Source organism: Chamaea fasciata, unplaced genomic scaffold (assembly GCF_029207755.1).
Source record: "Chamaea fasciata isolate MVZ Bird 193981 ecotype frontalis unplaced genomic scaffold, bChaFas1.0.hap1 SCAF_5, whole genome shotgun sequence".
In the NCBI taxonomy this organism is placed as follows: domain Eukaryota; kingdom Metazoa; phylum Chordata; class Aves; order Passeriformes; family Sylviidae; genus Chamaea; species Chamaea fasciata.
Window position 1 is genome coordinate 58,948,497 of NW_027094090.1, and position 21,564 is coordinate 58,970,060.

Consider the following 21,564-nt stretch of genomic DNA (forward strand, 5'->3'; position numbering starts at 1 on the left):
ATCTGAGTGGCAGGGACCTGCCCCCCATGCTGTGCAAAGTGACAGCTCGTCTGCCCTGGCTCCTCAGTTTGTCCTGTCCACCTGCAAACCTCCTTCTCTCCTGGGGAGAGAGGGAAGCAACAGCACTGAGAATGCTGTCAGCTCTTTGCTGAGCAAGGGTTTTACAAGGAGCTTCAGGATAACAAAGGCAGGAGCAGCCTGTCACAGGTGGGAATATGGATGTGAGCAGGAGACTGACGCGTGGTTGGCTCTTCCCCAGACCTGTCCTGGGCATTTTTAACAGCAGCACCTCCACCTCTGCCCGTGCCACCACCTTTACTGAAACGAGGGAGGACCTTCACTGGTCAGACTCCAGGCAGTGGGCAAGGGAATGCTACCAGAAGGCTGGAAGGAAGGCAGTTCCCACCTCCTCCTTGAAGTCCCCTTGCACACACTCAAGCCTTTTGATACCTTTGCTCAGACAATCCCACTGGGCAATGGGCTGCAGTAGAGGAGTTTGCTCAGTGCCAAAATCTTCTCTGCTGGTCCTAAGGATGTGAACAGGGCCAGACTTGCCCTGCCCTAGGGTAGGCTGCTGTCACTTGTCTCCTTGGGATGTACTTGCATGAATGGTTTTTTTCAACCAAGCAGTAGCTTGAGAACCTCCCTGCTCTCTGGTATATTCATACCTTGACTGAATATTTTCAAATCAGTGTTGCAGCTGATGTTGGCAAAATGGCTTTCATTTTTACATTCCTCATGGAAAAAAAAGGGGGTTGTGCATGGGAAAGTGCAGGTTGCCAAACTACAAGTCAGATTCGGGGGACTGTAAAAACAGAGCTTAGATTTGTGGGGTTTAGGTGAAATGGTAACAGCTGAATGAGCAGGGATGGTACCAGGTCGCCATGACAGGGAGAAGCAAGCAAGGTTGTGTTGGCTTCTGTGGAAAAACTGACATGTCATGGAACAGCATCAAAGGTTGGGGCTTCTGGAGCAGGAATAAATGTCACCTTTCCTGCCCAATGGAGTTTGGACAGGGTAACTCTGGAGGCCCTTTCATGTGTCAGAGGACTGGTGGCACCTGAACACTGATGTGGTGTTGTTGGCATCAGTTGTGCCAGAGGATGGGATACTCTTGTGAGAAGCACCATGGCCCAGAGCTCACCAGGCATCTTCTCACAGGTGGCTGCATTTGTGACTTCCTTGCCCAGCACATGGCACAGGACAGGTATGAGTACTGGGAGGTTTTTTCCACTGTTTAGCCCTACAGGGATCCAAATTGCCCTGCTATTGCTGCCGCCCTCCTCTCCACCCACAGCAGTTCTGTTCCATTTCTAGACACCAAATCAGCAGGAAGGTACACTATCTTTTAATCTGGGATAGCAAACCCAAAGATTTAAACATAAGTCCCCCTTCAGAAACTATGTTATAATAGCAAGTCTGACCCTTGCATCCCTTGAAGGAGAAGCAGAAGGTGCCTCAAGCTGCCCTTTTTCTGGCTGAATGCAGCCCTTCCACTTTGGTGAGGTGCTGCAAATCAGCCCTGCTCTCTTAAAAGTCTGCTTTGAAAGCTTGCCAGCTCGAAATCTGAACTGCTGTTGTGCACCTGAAGCAGTGTGCAGGACTGATCAGCGGTTATCTCCTCATCAAATACAACTTTGAACATGAAAGGGAAGAGGGGCATGATATTAAGTGCGGCAGATCTCGTGGCTTATTGGAAGAGCCTTTTATAGCTGGGCACAGGTTTAGTGACTCCCCACTGGCCACTTGTATTTTTCTATAATTACAGGGCTAATGCAAGTTATTAAAGAGATGGTGTTGTTTCTGTCATAGCCATCAAAGCTGAGGTGTTGGTATTAACTAATACCCAACCTATTATGGCTTTCCTAGGGATCCTTAATGATTATGCTTTCAAAGGGGCACTATCTGCAGCCGGGAACGTGCCTCTTAACTGGGAGCAGTAACTGTGAGGAGCAGAAGCCATAAAGTGGGTGTTACCCTTTGCAATGCAGAGCTGTCAGGATCTGTTTACACCAAATGCCCATAGGAGAGGAAGGGAAGGCTGACATAAAAGTGGTACTTCATTAAAAATGAGCTTGGAGTAGCCATGTCCTATCTTAGGAGACTGAATGGATGTGAGCCCATTGTGGGACAGCTGGTGGGACAATTCCTGAAAGTTTTGGGATTTTTAATTAGGGCTTTAGGAAGGAAATTGCATATTCTCCTCTGAGGTGTCTCTCAGATGTGTGTTAAGCCCTTTGTGTTTGGAATAGCTGCCGTGTGTTAGCCTGTGCCTTGGCCAGTTGTGCCTGTACTGCAATACCCCACATAACGTTTTTCTCTCCCTGGCTACTGTGCCAAGCCCTCTCCCTGCACTGGCACAGTGAAGTTTCTAAGGCATCCTGCTCTTTAGAGAAGGTGGGCTCATTGTGTCCCCCCGGCTTTGGAGCATAATGTCCCTCACAGCAGGTGGCTGTAGTAGCCAGATACTGTATTTTCCTCATGGCACCCTGAAGTGTTTTTCCCGGGGCCTGGAAGCCCCAGTCAGCACCAGACTGGGCACCACTCTCAGCAGAGCCTGGGTGGCAGTGGCTGTGTGTTCCCTGCAGTGCAGATCCCCAGTGCTGCTTGCTGGGCAGGATAATGCTGTGTGTGAAGGCAGTAAGACACAAAGTCTATTTGTAATACAGGTTCTGTACAAGCCATGCTGCGGCTGGAGATCTGTTGTACCCTTTATCCTTTGTCTGAGTATATCAGTATCAGCTCACACAAAGAAGCTCTCAGCTCCTGCGGGATGCAAGGGAATGACATGGACAGGGCTGGAGGTGTCACACGGCACAAGGCTATTGCTGCTGGAAGGAAGCATAAAGGCCCCACCAGTGCTGAGAAAATTCACGGCAGCCCTCTGCTGTTGGCAGCTCCCTCCCCAGCTGGCTGATGCTGAGGGGAAGATGATAAAATTTACCAGGTGGAGCCAGTGATATAAGTTATCAGCTTCTGTTGTGTGACATTCCTGACCTGTGATGGGACTGACAAGGCCAAGCTCAGCCATGCAGAAACCTGCCTTTACCATTGCTTGCTTCTAGCCTGTGCACCTGTACTGTGCTAGAGGACAAAATCACCTCGAAACTCTTCACTAAATTACGTGCAGAGCACCAGCTTGGATGTGACCCTAAATATGTGTCCCTCTATTTGAATGGAAGAGAGCTAATGAATAAGTTTGAGTGCCTTGGAGGTGTGAGGGTTTCTGGGTATAATTTCATGTAATTCATTGTCATGAAAAACAGCAAATCTATCTGGCCCTTGAAAGCATTTTGTGTTTTCCAGTATCAATTGAAAGAGCTAGAGAAAGCACCCAAACAGATCAGGGCAGCTGGAACTGAGGGTTGTGTTCATAGTTGTGCTGGCATTTAGTCAGTGTGATGGGTGTCTCAAGAATGACCTTCAACTGTGCATAAATATGTGCCCTTGTCTGCCTTGTCTCCAATATATGTTGCACTCTTACAGACCCTGGGTAGCAGAAGAAATGGAGTGCTTAGCCTTGCTTAACTGGCTATGCCCAGATCAGCTTCTCATGTGTTAGCAAAGCCAGTAATCTGCTGGAGACACAGCTCAAAGGCTGGCTCTGGGTTCAAAATGGGTCAAATGGCGCAATGAGCACACAGGTTACTGGGTAACTGCAGATGAGACAAAGAAATGTGGCCTGTTGTCCCTCTGAAGTGGTAATAAATGTTTCCTGTGCATACTGACTGCTCCTGAGATTTAACTGAGTAATGGTGATGTGTTGGTAATAGTGTTGATCCTTAGTCATGCAATTCATCCTCTGGGAATATTGTTGTTCATGTAGTTGAAGTATTGGATGAAGTCCAATCTCCTCAATTTCTTTGTACTGCCACTCATTATTCTATAGGTAATAAAAGTCAAATAAGCTCTCCTCTTGATACAAGACATTCCCTATGGGATCTAACCTGGTGAACCACTGGGACATCTGTCTGGATAAATGCATGTTTAGCCCACCCTTAAACTATCTCTTTGTCCCCCTTGAGTAAATCCTGCAAGGATGTCTTCCCAGCCCCTCTGCCAGCAGAGTTGGACCAGACCACAATTTGGTTTTGATGGAAGCAATGCTGGCTGTGGCTACAGCTCACCTTCATGGCCATCCATAAGGACTTTGAAGCAAATGACCCTGTTGATGCTGTAGAAACTTCCTTCCTGACCCCCTTAAAATAACAACTCTCCTTAATGTGCCTGGCTTCCTTAAAAATCAAGTTGTTGATTTGTGTTTATTGAAAGTACCATGTCTTAAATTGTCTTCTGTGCTGTCTGAGTGTTTCAGGCTTGGGTTGTGGCAGTGTCGCAGTGTTAGTGGAAGAGGTGAGGATTGATACTGCTAATTAGCCTGGCTTGTATCCCAGGAACATGAAGTGCCACTGCCTCATTGAAGGTCCAGCAGAGTATTGTCATAAAGGTAACAAAAGGAGAAGCTGCACTTAAACCTCTGCACTAAAAACTGTTCAGGGGAGCAATTAAATAAAATCCTGCCAGAAACATCTGTGACGCACAAGACCGTAAATTGTAAAGTTTCCAGGTCACGGATTCTTTGCAGGGCATATTTTGTCAATTAGACATCACCTTCAAACTCCTGTATGGGGGGGGGGCTGTCACTGTTGTAAGTGCTTGAAACCTGTAGCCACCAGGCTCACCTCAGGATAGCTTTTTCCTGAAGTCCAGCACAGGTATAAGGTTAAAGGAAAGTAGAGTGCATGTTGCAAACAATAGAATCAGCCTTTTTCTCAAGGCAGTGTCAACCCCCCCACAAACTACTCCTTAATCCATACCAAAGTGTCTGTTTCTTACTGTGCATGGGCTGTCTGACACTACTTCCCACTCCTAGTACCAGTATCTCTCAATTCTTATTGCCTCTTACACCAAGCAATACAGCCTGTGTACAGCAAGCAACCCACCAAGCCCAGGATGAGTCCTGTTGCCATTTACATTGTTCCAAGCAGGAATGTGTTTCCTCCCCTGCTGGGAGAAAACAGGTGGAAAACAGTGTGTCTTGGTTTCATCTAGGATTTGTCTACAGTTAATTTGCCTCCTAATACAGTCCTGTGTTTTGGATCTAGGTTGAGCATTGATAACACAATGATGCTTTAGTTGTTGCTAAGTAGCGCTTAGCCTGAGTCAAGGACTTTTCAGTGTATCATGTTCTCCCAGTGAGGAGAGGCACGAGAAGCTGTTGAGGGAGTGTGGCCAGGGCAACTGACCTGAACTGGCCAAAGGGATATTCCATACCATGGAATATTGAACCCAGTATATAAACTGGGAGGAGCTGTCTGGGAGCTGCTGATCACTGCTGAGGGACGGAATGAGCATTGGTCAGCGGTGGTGAGCAGTTGCATTGTGCATCACTTGTCGTGGGGTTTATTCCTCTCTCTCTTTTTGCTCTCTCCACTTTCATTACAATTATTACTATAGTTTTTTATTTCAACTGCTTTTATCCCAGACCTATCGATTTTTTTCCTTTATTTTTCCCCAATTCCCCTCCTCATTCCAACAGAGGCGAGGAGAGGTGGTGGTATGTGAGTGGCTGTGTGCTGCTTAATTGCCTACTTTGGTCAAACCATGACACAGTGTTAAACCTAGGGATGCTTGAGGATATGGAGACCTTTTCTCTGGTTTGCTGCTGCTCTGTTGCTGGGAGAACCTGCAGTCAGGATTAAAAACAAAATCAATGAATGAAAAATCACACACTTCTTATGCTTGGAGGAAAAGCTCTTGGAATGGCAGTCCATAGGGGGCACTGACCTTTCAGAAATACAAGGTATTGAGTGCTGCTAAGTAAAGATGACAGCTAAAATGCATTAAGACAAAGCTTAGGCCAGCATCATCCCCTGCAGACCTGTCTGTAACCCTGCACAGGAAGGAGCAGGCAGACCAAGATTGCCAACAAACTGTTTCGATGAAAAATGTGACACACTCACTAAGGGAAGTCTTGCCCAAATTATTCCAAAATCTAGCTTTTCCCCAGCCCACAGTTAAGAAGTTTAAGCATTTCAGTCTTGAGCATTTTGTCCACTTTGCAGCTGCAGTTTGAAGACTTTGCTGTGGAACTTAGCCTGGGCTGCATTTATTATGTAGTTACTATTTATTGTGAGGAAGAAGAAAGCCAGCTGTGTGAGCACTAATTGTTTCACACTTAAATTAGAAATCCTGTGGTAACAGACGAGTGTTATCACCAAAATGTGCTGTCTGGTAACATGGTACTCTGTACCCCTGGAAGGATTTCTGCAGCAGCTTTGAGGCTTTGTCCTTTTGTCTTGTCCATCACGATGGCCAGGTGTGCCATTGGCACAGGAGATTTGACATCATGATCCAAGGTCTTGCTTTTGCATAAATGGCTGCTGCTGTTGCAGGGCTGGATATGGGACCATGGCTCATGTTCTGCTGCAGGGCCAGTGGGGTGCACAAGTGTGTGCTGCTGGGTCTGGCTTTGGTTCTGCTTTGCTCTCTCCCAGGAGACTGTGAAACAGCCTTGCTCCAAGTGTCACTGAAAAAGACAAATGTTCAAAGAAAGGCAGAGTGAAAGGGTGGTTGTTGGTGGGTGTTTAGTCCTAATGAAATAGATTCTTAATAAATTGAACTAGTTCTGTTGAAAGTTCATTAATGAAAAATTGCTGACCTGAGGCATCTCTTTCCCACACTTTTAGAAGGAGATTTTTTTTATTTTCTCACTTAAAATCTGCTTCAGTTTTATCAATATGAAAATCTTCAGTGAAAGAAATGTTCTTCACTTTCTTTTTTCTTCTTCTTTTTTTTTATTTTTTTTTTAATTTCTGTTTTTCCAGCTGTTCTTCCTACTTGGATGAAAAGAAAGCACATCTTAATAGCCTGTCTTTTTTCAAAAAACAGCTTCCAGGCACCACACTCATTTTCACAGAGCTCGCTCGGTATTTATTCTTGAAGTGAAAAGCAATCTTGTGCTCAGAAGTGAAGACATTTGGATTGAATTCTGGTTACCTTTTTACAGAGCTGTGTGTCAACCAAAACCCAGAGCAGAGTGATCACGGGCGGGTGCTCTTTCCTTTTTACTAAATAAGCTGGGTAAGAGGCTTAAACTGTCTTGGGTTTGCCACTGACAAGTGATCTTTGGCAAAGGGTTCTATTTTTTCTCATTTTCTATTTTTTACTTGGTCTGTGGGAACCTGTTTTGTGATGGCAATTTAGTTGCATGTGTTTACCAAGTGCTGCCATGAGTATTAGCACCACAGTTGCAAAAAAGAAAGCTGGTTTCCATTGGAATGGACTGTTAAAGTGTGGTGGAAAAAGGCTGACAATTTTGGATCTGGAATCTTTCATGGGAGAGCTTTCAGCATCCTGGAGCATTTCCCTTGATGCTTTCCAGCACTGCTTTGCCATCAGAAGTTCAGATTCCTACAGGAAAGCTCCTCTGGAACAAAGTGCAATCTTCCTATCCAGCTGCAATTACAGGACTTTCAGATGTTGTGCAAACTGAGTGCTCTCAATAGGAAGAAAAGCCCAGCAGCTGCTCTCTAAGTCCTTACCCTGGACACATGGACTGTTCTAGAGAGACTTTGCATGTGATGGTGGTGAATTCAATTCTCAAGTGTGGTTTGTCGGTTTGGAGTTCTGTCTTGTGCAATGAGGGGCAGTCACACTGTGTGTTGAAGATTACTTGTAATTCCTCTATAAGAAAATTAGGATTGATTTTATGGACATGTGGCATAACTACGGTAGATTAATTCTGCCTGCTCTTGCTTTCTAATCAGAAAGTCACCAAGTCTCTATGGTTTGGGATCTTTTAGAAATCTAAATTAGCTAAAGCCACAGGTGCTTACAGAACGACATTTCTCATCTTAAAAATACAGTTTCTTCTTCATTCCTGCAGGTAGTCTCTGTGGATTCTCAGCTCCCACACCAGTGCTGAATTCAGGGAATACCGTGCTGGTACATTTTCAGAGTGATGGAGGTAACAGAGAGTTTAGAGTCTGGCTCACTTTTTTTCATTTGTTAGTAGAGAGATGCTTGCTGTGTCTGACATTTTCTACATCATCTGCAGCTATTCTTTGATGCCTGTGCTTACTTTTCTGGCTAATCGTGCTGCATTATGTCAAGGTAACTTTAAAACAGAATAGCTACTTGTAGCAGAGCTCCCCTTGCTGAATAAGGGAGGTAAATCAAGTGCTTTTCTTCTTATTCTCACTGAAAAATGAGATGCCTAACATCTGCTACCTGGAACAAGTAGTCTTGTTAATTGTGATATTTCCTTTGAAAACCTCACTACAGAGGAGAGCCTTGATCCTGGGAAAGCTATTGTTGCTTCCTACTTTCATGAGTGTGTGCCAACTGCTGCTTGAGGAGATGGGTAATTTTGCCTTCCAGAATGGGGACTTTGAGGGGCCAAGCCAGAGCTATTGACCTAAGTCAGAGCTAACTCTTATTTCTTTCCTCTTACAGAGGAGGAGGGAAGAGAAGGTTCAGGATTAACTGCACCGATGTTGCATCTATAGGATGCCCCCTTAGGTAAATTAAATTTGGTTCAATTGATTTGGGCTGAGGCTCTTTCCTCTAACTTATAAGAGGATTATGCATTGAGGCAGATGCTTTCTGACCTCAAGCCCCCTTTTGTGCACTTGTGTGGATGAAAAGTGATTCATAGGTACTCATACCATCACTCATATCCATACTTGTGGTACATCCTCTCCATTCTGGTTGCCTGCACTTCCTACTGGGAGGAGGGACAAAGGGTGAAGTGTGGGAGAGATCCTCTTTCAGCACCTGAACCTCATAGCTCCCTGAAGGAGCTTCTCCTTAGGATTCAAATTTTCATTTACTGGTTTTTCCTATCCTCACTACCTCCAAACAGAGCAGACAAATTTTCTCTCTGCTGCATCTTTGGCCTTGCTGCATCCCTGGTGTGAATATATGTAGGAAAACAAGAAATTTGCCTGTGAAAGTATGGAGAGTTTTCTGGCTCTCTTGCTGTGTTTATTCCCCAGTTACTCCCCAGTGACTATTCAAGCACTTTAGTGGGACTGAGGAGGCTGTCCTCACCGCTGCCCTGAACCTACTTGGAGATTGCCAGTGTGACGGCTGTCAGCAGCCTGCCTACTGTGTGTGACTGTGAGTGTGACCAGCATGTTCCCAGGCCCCCCCTGCTGCTCTCCCCATGCTGTGCACTCCCCTGCTCCTCCAGGCTTGGGTCACAGCTATAAATTATAGTCACACCTTTTTGTCCTCTGCAAAACCTTTCTTCTGCCCTTTCTCCATGAACACTGATTTTTGAGATGGGAACAGTTTGGTCTTCCTTGTAGGAAATCCATTAAAGTTAATTGGACTATCTGCTATCAGAGCCAGAACTGATGCAACAGAGTTGTCACAGTGAGAAGCTCTTGCTCAGCAGTCCTGGGAATAAGTGACTAATTAGAGAAGAGCCAGAAGGGATGTGTGACTGCTGAATTAGGAAGCTCTATGGCTGATGGTAAGTAACTGCAATATGCTTGCTTTCACCATACAGATCCAATAAACCCTTGCACTGGACTGTGACAGCAGGACACCATCGTAGAGCTCTAAAAGAGTCAATAGAACAGGTAAAACCCAAGCAATACCACTAAAAGTGCTGACTTTAGTGTATTTGACCCTGTAATATTTCTCAAAACAGATCTATATGTACGGGTGAAAGTGTTGGCAGCAAGGCAAAATGACTGATAAATAGCAGAGGTTGAAGAATGAAAAATGAAATCAAGTAACTCAAGTTTCATTCAGCTAACTTGCAGTGTAAGGAAGTATATTTTATATCTGGTTCTTACTACTGGCAGTAAAAAGTCTTAAAATCTAACAGAGATGACTGTGTATCCCCAACATCTTACTCCCTTAGTGCCAAGCAGTATATTTGTCTATAAAAACCTTGCTGACTCTTTCTTCCTAATGGGGAAGAGGAAGAAATACATGTGGGAAAGAAGATCAAGTGACTCACACTGGGCTTCTGCAAAACCTTAGTAGCTTGTGTTTTCATGGTGAAGCCTTCACTTCAGTCTCAGGAGGTCCATGTAATCTGTCCCAGTAGTCTTCTCAACTAAGTGGAGAGGTAGAGAATTTGTTTTTTAAAGTCCTTGCACCTTTTAATTTTTGTTTTTTCATTACCTCTTTGGAGGTTGGTCATAATTTGTGGGATTGTTTTTCCCTCTTCCTTTACAAGTACCCATTCAGGCTGCACTTAAAAGGCAAGCTTGTTCCTCTCTGCCCTAGTCACAGATGAGACAGGTGAAGGCCACTGTGGTGCATCCCCACTTTAGCATGCTGAGCTATGACTTCAACATTTCCCTTGGTGCTGCTGAAATTACATTTCTCTCAGAAGTATTTTCTTCTTCTCCCCAGACCTAACCTCAGATTTATTTCCCAACCAGACGAGAACTGAGCTAGGTAGTTGAAACAGACGTGAGCACCTGTACTTGAGAGTGAAGTCTGTGAGATAAATTACCACTTCAGTTACCCTGGAAGGATCCTTTGTGCTGGCTTTCTGTGGGAGAACTGGACTCCTGTCAGGGGAAGAAATATCAGAGGGGAGCGCTCCTGAAAGTGTCTGCATATGGATGTCTGTGGATCACTTAGGAAAAGGACTTGCAGTTCCCAAGGCCCATCTATGATCCCAATGAAACACTTCCCATTGTCGCTTGCTTGGAACTCCTTTTCATGGCACTCTTTTGTCGAGGTAAACTATCGCTTGTATTGTTTTTATAAAATTCCTGTAGTACTGTTGAAGAACTGACTAATCTCCCCAAATCACAAGGCAAGTGGGTAAGAACAGCTGAGTAAATAAAGGGCAAAGTAATTCTGACTGAGGCATTGTCAAGTTAAAATGCACGTTCTGCTCAATATCCCAATCTTATGGCGGACTAATAAATTATGTGTAACATTAAAGAGCACACTTTAATCATATTTTGTTTCAACCTGTGCTCAGTCCTCATTCAATGACAACCAAGCCTTTAAATCAGTCTCTTCGTTGCAGGCTGCTGCTGAGTTGCACCAGTAGCTCTATTCCCAGTTCCTGCACGAGGGCTTTTCTGGGCAAACGTGATTCCAACAGTTCTCCTCTTACCTACAGCATGGAGAGGGCAAATAAGATCACTGAGTCCTCTCTCATGATTCCTGGGATGGTTCTGGTGGCCCTTTGGTTTGCAACATGGGAAATGGACCGTTTACGCTTTACAGCATTGTCAGCTGGGGTGTTGGCAGTGCCAGCCCAAAGAAACCAGGAGTGTATTCAAGAGTGAGGATTTTCCTGGACTGGATGGGACTGCTGAAGAAAGGTGAGTTGTCTTTGTCTGAGTTGAGTCCTGAATATAATGCCTGTGCATAAAATATCCCAAGTGCATTGGGATTTTGTGTGGTAGGTTTTTTAAGGCAACTTAAAACAAAGGAAAAAAAATTCAGGTGATTTCCTCCTCCAAGTCACCACTTCCTCCTTTTCCTCATGACTTCCCCCTAAACAAAGCTTACTTGAAATTAGAATGGGAGTTTCAGAAGGCTTGTGTGTTACATTTCTGACTCTGAAATTAAGCATGATTTTTGGACAGATACTTTTCTCAGTAAAAAGCAGCTGCTTGTGAAAACGCCTACCAGCCCCATGCTTTGATGGGCAGGAGAGTTTGGGAAAATGCTCTAAACTGAACTTGTGCATTTATGTATCTAGATATAATTAGCACCACATTCAGAAGTCTGCAGGATAAATTTTGCCAGAGAAAGAGTAGCATTTGCTAGTGAATAAGCACTGATTGCATGAAAGTGATGGCATCTTACAAAAAAAGGAGGCCCCTGTTCTTAAACTGGAGGGCTCTCATACAGAGAACTGGGGGGGAAAAGCCTGTTTGAAGTACTCCATGTGAACCCAGCATTGTCATACTGCTTCCCTGCACCAGCTCACTCTTTTCTTCCCCAAAAGTTTCTTTCCTTCTGAGCCTACTCAGGTCAAGATGAATTTGGCTTTATAGTTTCATTGGCAAATGGAGAAATCCACCACTTCATTCTTGTGTAATCTGATGGGATTTGAGATTTCAGAAATATTCTAGACAGCGCTTCAAATGTCTTTTTTTTTTTTACTTGTTAAATAAATTAATTAGTCATTCTAGAGAAATGTGTCCCTTTGGCTCAAAGTAGTTGCACTAAGAAACTGTTGATGCAAAACCTTTTTTATTCCAGAGCTTTATCCCTCTTCCTTCCCTGCATATGCACACATACAGCCAGCTATGTTAATGAATAGGTGTGATTGTCCCTCATCATTTCCTGAGAGGTAAAACCTAATCCTGGACAGAGTGTTTGTGTTTGTGCCCATCCTACATTTTATCCTATTGCTGCCAGCAGAAAATGGAAGACTTCTGCTGATAGGAATAAATTACATCTTTTTTCCCCCTGCATGCTGAATAAAATATGCTGCAGTTAAGAGGAGGAAATTAAAGTATATATTAAAGAAAAGAGCATGCTGTGTATCCACTCTCGGGTCAGATGAGCACTTGAACTCCCCTGCTTTGTGCTGCAGTTGCCTGTCTTTCTGCCTTGTGGCATCTTCCACACTGACCTAACAGAAATATTAGTACAGATGCTGACCAAGGGAGAACGTTCTCCTAAGCTAAAACCAGCCATCAAAACAAGTCATCGTTTGTATGGTAGCCAGGCCAGCCCCACAGATAAGCTGGGAGCTGGCTGGAGGTCTCCTTGGATCTGACACAACCGGCTGCTGACTACTGGCTCTGAAGGCAGTAATGGCTCTCTGGCCAGACACTTGATGCTCAGCTCTGTAGTGTAAATCTTTCTCAAAGGTGGAGGCTGTGGCAGTGCACACAGCTCTCAGATAGGCCTTCATACAAAAGGTTCAAAGCCCTGAGGGTTCTTTGAGTGAGATATTGACTCGAAGTTTCAGTATAGAGATAGTTGCCCCCTTTATCTCACCTTTATATGATTGTCTTCCTATTGTGGAAAGTAGAGGAGCAAGAATCTGTTACCACTGATGCTGCAGATTTCCTGTGCACTTGGGTATGTTGCTTAATCTGTTCTCTCTCTCTATCTTTCTCTCTCTCTCTCTCTCTTTCTTCCCGCCCTCACCATCCTTGAAATAAGGTATTGCTTTTTTATCTGCCATGTGTTGGACTGAATCTTTTATACATTTATTGCTTACACAGAGCTGTGGTTTTGGATGAGACGATGTCAGCTTGCTGCTGCTGCCTCTAAAACACAGCAAACAGCCCTGTCCTACTAATGTGCTTCCTCGTGCCTATTACACATCTAAATGCTTCTCCACATCCAGTACTGTGTGGGAGGAAGGAAGATGAAAAGGCCGAAGCACCCCTGAGCTGCTGGCTGACACGAGCTTTGGCAACAGACCGGAGGCTGCAGTTGCTCCCGATGTAAAAAGCGATGTGTTGAGGAGGGACGTGCTCCCGGCGCCGCTCGCAGCCCTGTGCAGTAGCCAGCTGGGCAGCAGGCAGCGTGTGCTTTCCTCCTCTTCCCCTTGGTATCCGTGCTGGTGCTCCACAACATCACACCACTGAGATAAAAATAGGCCCCCCGAAGTGGTAGGCAGCTGGAGGTGGGGATTATTTCTCTCCACAGGGGGAGGTGCAGCACAGCCAACAACGGCGGGGCCATCAGCAGCAGCAGCTCAGAGGTTGGAGCCATCCAAAAGGCTCTTGCTCACCCTGAAGCAGGCTTGTCTCAGCTAAGCTGCTCACCTCTGGACGAGCTCAAAGCCATGGTAAGCTTAGTAACCTGAATGCAAAAACAGCTATTAAAATGAACGTAGAGGCAAGCCTTTGTGGCTCAGCCTGTTGGGCTTTATCATCTTCCAGGCTGCAGTACCCACACTACGCTGGTGTTCCCTGCTATCCCCTGATGCCAGCACAGGGACCACATCATCCAGAAGTGCTGGGTGTGTGCAGGAGCCCTTGTGTAAAACTGGGTGATTGACTCATTGCTTTTAACCTAGACTTGGTGAAAGAGCTTTGGATTTTTTTGAAGCCAGCTCTGTGAGGAAGGGCACCTTCCCTGTAACTCAGCTGGGCTGAGGGTTTCAGCATGTACCCCACGTCTTCCTTTTCACAAGTGCTGCTGTGCAGAGCTGTTCACACCACAGCACCTTCCTCAGGAGGCAAATGTTCTTACTCTCCCTTCTGGACTGGAAGGATTTCTACCCAGGAGGAGGGCTCAGCCCTTCCCTCCCTGCACTCTCGGTATCCCATGCAGGTACACAGAGACACAGCATGGTGTCAGCATCCCATCTGAGCAGAGAGCTCATAAAACCTTGGTGTGGGAGGGAGCACATACAGAATTTAAGCTGCCCTGCAGAGGGTATGACTTAAAAATTTGCTGCCTTGGGAAGCAAACAACCCTATTATGCTTGGTACTAAAGGGACACACAGTTCTCATTAGTGATCTTGTTTTCTCTCCTCCTGCTCTGTTATAACCACTCAGATGCTTCAAATATTTCCCTGTTGATTTGATCTCTTATTTAACGAATGCTGAATCTGAATGCACTGTGTGTACATGAAGCCATAGGCTAGGCCTGCTCTCCAGTGTTTCTGGAGAATAGGGTCTTCATAGACAAAAGTATAATATCTCATAGCTCTTCTCAAGAGCTGGTGACAAGGTCAATTAAAAAAAAAAAACAAAAAACAAAATTACATTGTTTCCTCAGTAGTGAGTGAATATTTGAGGTTGGTAGATTTTTTAGCCCTGGTATGTAACCAGCCTGGTATCTGTTTATCTCTTTTCCAGGCATTGAAGCACAGCTCAGAGCAAATTTGCAAGCAAATCCATAGTCCTCTAAGGCCCAGCAGCTCACCCCTTTGTGCTTCTGCCTGGGCCTCCAAGGTTAAGGCAACAGGGCTGCCGTGTGATCATGTACACCCTGAGAGCTCCTGCAGGCTTGTACCAGCTTAAATGCTGAACCCTAAGAAATGATCCAACTGATCAGAATGGGTTTTAAATATTTTTCTCTATATATATATAGAGAGAGAGATGACGTATGTGGGTTAAACTTTTTATCATTTTGGCCTTTCTAGTAAATAACTGTGCTCTTGATAGTGATATCAGGATCTTCAGGCTTCCACCAAGTCCAGTAATACTGGGGCAGGAGAGGAATAGGATTTAAAAATAAGAAAAGAAAACTAAATATTGGAAACCCATTTCTCACTAACTTTATTGACTTTCTAGATTCTCTTCAATCATGGGCAGGACTGCCAGGTTTTGTGGAAAGCTCTTACTGTCTTGTCTTAATGCTTTTATCACTGAAGCGCACATTTATCCACAGAATGGGCATCAGAAGTGAAGCTAAAAGAGCCCCAGGGATTTATATCTGCTTCTTCCTCATCACGTTATGTGGGAAGCACAGAGTGCTCTTGGATACTCTGACTGTCTCTGAAGGGCATGGCAAAGATTATTGTAAAGCATCCATCAATAACATCATCACTGAACTGCCAAGAGGAGTTTCTTGGGATTTATGAAGAGACTCAGAGAGGAAGAAAAGTTCCAGGTAACAACAAATGCTCCAGCTGAGGACATTCAGTCCTAGAAAATTCCCACTTTCACTTGGGCCAGTTTCAGAAAGCCCCAGTTGCATGGCTCTGATGTGTTGGCAGCTTTAAGTTAAGCTGCAGAGCCCAGGCTGTAAACTTGCCTGAAGACCTTAATCCCTGTGTCAGTGTGCTGCATTGATCCAGCAGGAGAACAGCCCTCAGAGAACAGTGAAAGAGACTACAGAGAAATGAGCTGTGATGTTTGGGCACCCCCTTAGGGACACTTATCCATAATAGTGACCTGTGAGTTCCTGTATTGTCAGCTTAATTTTCAACGGTGAGCCCCCATGCTCCATATCTTCTGAGACAAGGATGCTACATGATTTGCCTCTTGGAGGTGGAATGGGTGACACTGAGGGGTGTGGATCTTCATGCCAAAATATGTATTAACTTCCATGGAGGAGGCTTTATTTTCCTTGCCTCGATCCTGCTGAGGTGCATTCTCATCCCTGGGACAGTAGTCTAGATAAACACAATTCACAAATTAAAAGAAAGCTAAATTAAAAGGAAAGTAAGAACTTTAATGCTGTTTATTAGCAAGTTAAAGTTTCTGGAGGCCTCTCTGTGTGTGTAGAGGATGTTGTGCAGTTAAGTAAAATCTCGGGAAATGCAGTGAGGCAGGGAGCAGGAGCACATCAAGGTAACTCTATTTTAAAATTCATGGAGGAAATGCTTTTTGTTTCCTGTTTTAAAGGGTCTGTACACAGTGTAGGAGAAAAGGAGGAAGGGGGAAAAGTTCTGTATCAAGCAGCAACTTGGAAACAAAAGGAATTGACTGGAACTTGTTGGCACAAAAGGTAAATGGGGAAGGAGGAAGTAATAGGAAAGGAGTGGGGAAAAATCTCAAGAAACTTGATCTTGCGGAGATTTTATTTGGCATGCTGAAGGTGTTCCTTCTTCCAGCATCTCCTCACACCATTTCACAGTGGGTTTTTTCCTTCCCTTCCTCATCCCCCTTTATTCTGCCTCTGTGTGGGTTTAGTATATTGTGTTTGCAGATGTTAAACAGAAGAACTTCATCTCTATAGGTATCCACACTGATTTGCTGGTAGACCAAGTGTGGTGGAGAAATCTACCACCAGCCTTTGGAAGTACTGCAGGTGAATTTTAATGTACGTGTTTCTCCAAATTTTTTCAAAATTAAGTGAGAGTTTTTGGATAGTAACTATTCTGTGTAGACCCTCATCCTGTCAACATCACAGCAGTGGTGATGGCTGCTGCTCTAGAGAAGATGGGTGTGGTGGAGGGCTATGTGCATGATCATTGTAGCTGTCAGATATGGGGAAGAAGCTGTTTTTTTCCCTGACACTTGAACAAGAACACTCTTTTGTTACCAAATGCAGTAGTAATGCTTCCTGCTGAAGACTATTAGGGTAATGGGACATGCTAGGAACATTATTTTCATCAAGAAAACACCCACCACCCACCAAATCTACAGTTTAGCATGTCAGTTAAATCTGAGTTGGGAGTGAAAGGACAGGAGAGGGGGAAAGACAGAGGGAGATGTTAAGGAGCTCTCGGAGCACTCCACAACTATCTTCCTCCAAGAGCTTATTTGTTAAAGCACACAAAAATTTCTAAAAGTATATCTATTACAGCTGAGAATGGCTGTTTAGCTATCATAACTATTTACATGCAGTAAAGAGGAAAATACTATCAGAAATGGGGCCATCAGTCAAAGTTTTGCCTGAATAGGAGTCTCACAGACAGCTCCCTAGAGCATCCCCCAGCACACAGACTTGCTGCTATGTAATAGCATTTGTTATGGCTGGCAGTTTTTCAAGACTGGTTATATTAAACTAGATTCCAATGTCTATTTATGTTCCAACGTATTGAAACAGCCTGTTTTCTCTCCCCCGCCACCCCCCCCACCCCCCCCCCCGAGCTGGTGAATAACAGAAGTTTGTGGGTGCCTGTCTCTAAACTAAATTACTTTTACCCAGGAGCTAAAACATAGAATTAGGCTTTAGTGTCAGAACGAGCTAGAACTTTAGGATGATGTTACGATGGGGAGAAAGAGGCTGGGAAATTCAAAGAGTCAGAAAGTAACCAGAAAACAATACAGTGTGCATAACAAGGCGAGTACCTATCAGTGGAGATGCAGTAAGGGCAAAATGCTGAAGCTTGAAACAAGGCTAAAGTGAATTTGAGTTTTGTTGGAACATAATGAACAAGGCCTGGCCTGCTAACATAGGAATGTAGTAGTTTTCCTAATTGGTTTGCCATCTAACTGAACACATTTTTTTTCTAGACTTACTTTTAAAATTAGTATTTTAAGGTTTTGCTCTTCAGACTGTCTTCAGCCATGATCTGTGTGTTTCAATGAGGGTCATATATAGGTCCTATTAAAACCTAATATTAAAGCTGAATTTAATGCTCTACAGTCTTATTCTTCCCAGGACAAAACCTATCAATGCCCCAAAACTTCCTGAGGAGATGAGCTTGACATGGATGTCATCCTTCCAGATTGGGAAGAAATCATGCAGTCACTGGGCTTTTGTAAATCTGCAAACATCTGTGGTGGGCCTTTTAATGAATCCATGGGTGCTTCAGTGCATGTTAGAAAACTGGGCACATTCCTCAAAGAGAGTTAGGAAAGCTGGTGGGTGCCAGTAACCTGCTTCCAGCAAACAGCAGACAAACCTGGCAGCTCTGGGCACAGCTCTCACCACAGAGCCCGTCGGAGGCCTGAACGTGGCAGAACTGAGGGGCTAACAATAGCAATGCTAAACTATGTTACTAAAAATCTTCTGGCACTTTCATCCATTTCCATTTCTTCCTCCCTTATCGTGCCTACTTAGGGTAAGAGTTAAATTTTCATTCATGTGGCAATACCATAGGCTTCTAAACCCTATGAAAGGTTAACTTCAGAAGTAATGAATAATATGACCAAAATAGATTTGGACCAGTATCCCGCCTTTGATTTTTTTTCTTTTCTTTTTAAAGGGCATAATAATCCTTTTGCCTTTGCTCACATTTTGATAGCTATCCCTAGGAAATAAGAGCCAATTGTTAAATATGCAGCATTGTGACTTTGTTCTTTGCTTTGTGCTGCAGCTGCCACAGGAGACTTGTAGCCCCATTAAAATCCATTATTCCCCCTGAAGTCCTGAACTTTCTGGACTGAAAGAAATCTGTCTAATTGTCATGGCCAACTGATGGTGTGTGGAGGATTTGGACTAACCAGAGTTACTATGTGAGAGAGAGTTCATATTAATGTTGGGGTGAGAGAAATGGAGAAGCTTAACCAAAGTTTTTTGGGGTTTTTTTTGTTGTGGTTTTTTTTTTTTTTTTTTTTTGCTGACAGACAAGGGATTTTTATATGGTGCACTTCCATGCTCCTGGAGGGATTTCTGATAACACTTGGAGTTATGTCAGCTAGCCTAATACATTTCCCTTCCTAAAAATGCTTTTGCGATCAAACTTGTTGGATACGAAGTCCTAATCATGGCATGGCTGTGCCTTGGAACCATGGGAGTCTGTGTAGGATACTCTTTCCCAGACTTTAACTTGCAGGAGGACAAATTGCAGTGTGTGTCCAAAGCTGTTTGCTAAAGACAAGGCAGTAGGTCAAAGAGAGGGGGCCAAGGCAGGGAGAGCTTTTCCTACAGCTCTGCTGACTGTGAGGAGGTATCTACCTGACTAAAGAACTGTTGACTTGATTTTGTAGGACATTGTGGGGAAAGGGAAACTGTTAAAGTATCCTCTATACACAGAAGGAAAAGCACGGGCTGGAAATTTAAACTGTTAAAACACTTATGAATACAAGGTTCTTCAGTGCCAGCTCTCAGTTACGTGAGAAACTCCAAGTGATTTATTCCCCGGAGGATATGGATGTCCTGCAGTCTTGTGAGCATTGCACATAGGAGCCTGAGGGAAGGGCTGCCTGTCAGGGCAGGGATTTCTCCTGACCAGAGTGGTCTAGGCAGTGGGCATTTGCCACTAGTGACTTGTAGTGGTTACAGTGGGTGTCTGTAATTATTTGTCTGAGGAAGGCCAGCATTCTGCGTACAAGTGTAGCCAGTTCTCTTCTGGCCGTGCCTGCAGCCTCATGCATGAGCTCAAAGCTGAATGACCTGAGGATTTTTTATTAAGGGTTTTTTTAAAGAGGGAAATATTTTCTGAGACTGTGTTTTGAAATACTATGACTTACAGCCCTCAAGAGAAAAAGTTCGCATCCCATTCTGGTCTTTTTTAAAGGCAGTTTCTGTGGTGCCACTCCTGTCTATCCCATAAAATCTTGAGGTTCAGCAGTGACAATGATCTTCCTTCAAAGGGTTGCGGGAGCCATGAAAGGCTTTCTCTCAACTTGCTCTCCTCAGAAAACATCATCTGGTCAGTCTTTTGGGGTGAGGAGTGAGAAGTAGAGCTTAAAGTATGGCTGATCTGTTAAAAAAAAATAATCTCTCTGCTCTGAAGAGAAATAGCCATTAATAAGAAGAGATCTATTTGAGATCTTGAGTGTTGATGATTGAATGCATAAATAGTGATCTAATTACTGTACTCATTTCCCAAAGCCCTGTAAAAATGACAGAGCCTTAGCTGTTGCTCTCTATCTGCCCCTTTGCATTCTGCTCTACAAAACCAGAACCCCCTGTCCCCCTGCTCAGTCTGTTAATGCTTCTATAATCTCTCCTCTGCTTCTTCTCCTAGTTAGGCACTAATGCTGCTGGATGCTGCTGTTACCACTGCTCATGCCCAGGGACCCACACAAGTTAATTGGGCTCTGAGCTTAAAGACAAAAGAAACCTCCCTCCCTCTCTTGTTTCCTAGGCAAGAGCACAGCTGGTGACATGGGTGGACAGTTTTCTCTGTGAAGAGCAGAGCTGCCTTGCAGCATTAAGCAAATTAGTACTTTGATCCCTGAGATCAGAGAAACTTGGAACTTGGAAAGATGTGTCCAGTCTGTCTGTTCTGTTTTGTGGAAGTAAACTGTTCTGCCTTTCTAGCAATTTGAGCCAGGTCTAATCTTCCCCCATCCTGCTTTCTTCTGTCTTACCTCTGCTCCTCACTGCTCATATGTGAATGAGCACATCTGCTTGGGCAACTGTCTTGGGCTTCAGAAGTAAAGCATAGCAATTAAATTTCTCATATTAAAATGCACCAGACTTGCAGCACCACCAGCATGGATCTATTTGCTTTTACATGTGCACACACATACTTCCAAGATGAGTTTCAAACTCTAACTCTGAAAAAGATGAAGTAGCTTTTCCATTCAATGCCACTGTGCTTCTTTTACCTGGGGTAGCATTAATTTTCTTCACTAGAAAGTAGCTAGTAAAGGGCTGTGTTTTGGATTTATGCTGAAAAGGGTGGTGGTGATAGAGATGGTTTTGCTACTGCTGAGCAGGGCTTGCCCCGAGTCAAGGCCTTTTCTGCTTCTCACACCTCCCCACATGTGGGGAGGCTGGGGCTGCACAAGGAGTTGTGAGGGGACACAGCCAGGACAGCTGATCCTAACTGACCCAAGGGATATCCCATACCTTGTGGCATCATGCTCAGCATATAAAGCTGTGGGAAGGAGGAGGAAGTGGAAAAAATGTTTGGAGTAGGGATGTTTGTCTTCCCAAGTAGCTATTACCTATTATGGAGTCCTGCTGTCCTGGGCTGACTGTACACTTGCCTGACCATGAGAAATAGTGAATTAATTCCTTGCTTTACTTTGCCTGCATGCATGGCATTTGTTTTACCCATTAAACTGCCTTTATCTCAACTCACAAGTTTTCTAACTTTTCCAATTCTGTTCCTGATCCTGCTGGTGGGGAAGTGAGCAAGTGGCTGTGGGGGCTTGGTTGCCAGCTGGGTTACACCATGGCAGCCACAAAGCCGTGCTGCTGTTATAAAAATGTTTATTTGCTGAATGTGCTTTGCCTTAAGCTACTGTCTGAGATCATTCCAAGATACTCTTCCATGCTCTGATGTATCCAAGACTGCAGCAAGTTAATTCAGTGCTCACCCCAGGCGCTCCACATAGGTAGTAGTTTTCGTATCTCTGCAG

The 21,564-nt window shown here is 44.4% G+C and overlaps 1 long non-coding RNA gene across 9 annotated transcripts in view; it reads left to right on the forward strand.

Moving 5' to 3' along the window:
* The window catches only part of LOC136289774 (uncharacterized), a 43,620-nt gene that overhangs the window by 5,475 nt on the left and 16,581 nt on the right, over positions 1-21,564 (forward strand). For 2 of the 9 annotated variants that reach the window (XR_010720868.1, XR_010720867.1), the window contains exons 2-9: positions 8,458-8,523; positions 9,518-9,590; positions 9,662-9,777; positions 9,878-10,711; positions 11,105-11,309; positions 13,176-13,747; positions 15,302-15,523; positions 16,261-16,363. This is a non-coding gene — a long non-coding RNA (uncharacterized lncRNA). Of the gene's footprint in view, positions 1-8,457; positions 8,524-8,999; positions 9,124-9,314; positions 9,482-9,517; positions 9,591-9,661; positions 9,778-9,877; positions 10,712-11,104; positions 11,310-13,175; positions 13,748-15,301; positions 15,524-16,260; positions 16,568-16,594; positions 17,885-21,564 lie in introns of those variants that run through there. The other 7 variants (XR_010720866.1, XR_010720873.1, XR_010720871.1 and 4 more) reach the window with 7 other exon arrangements.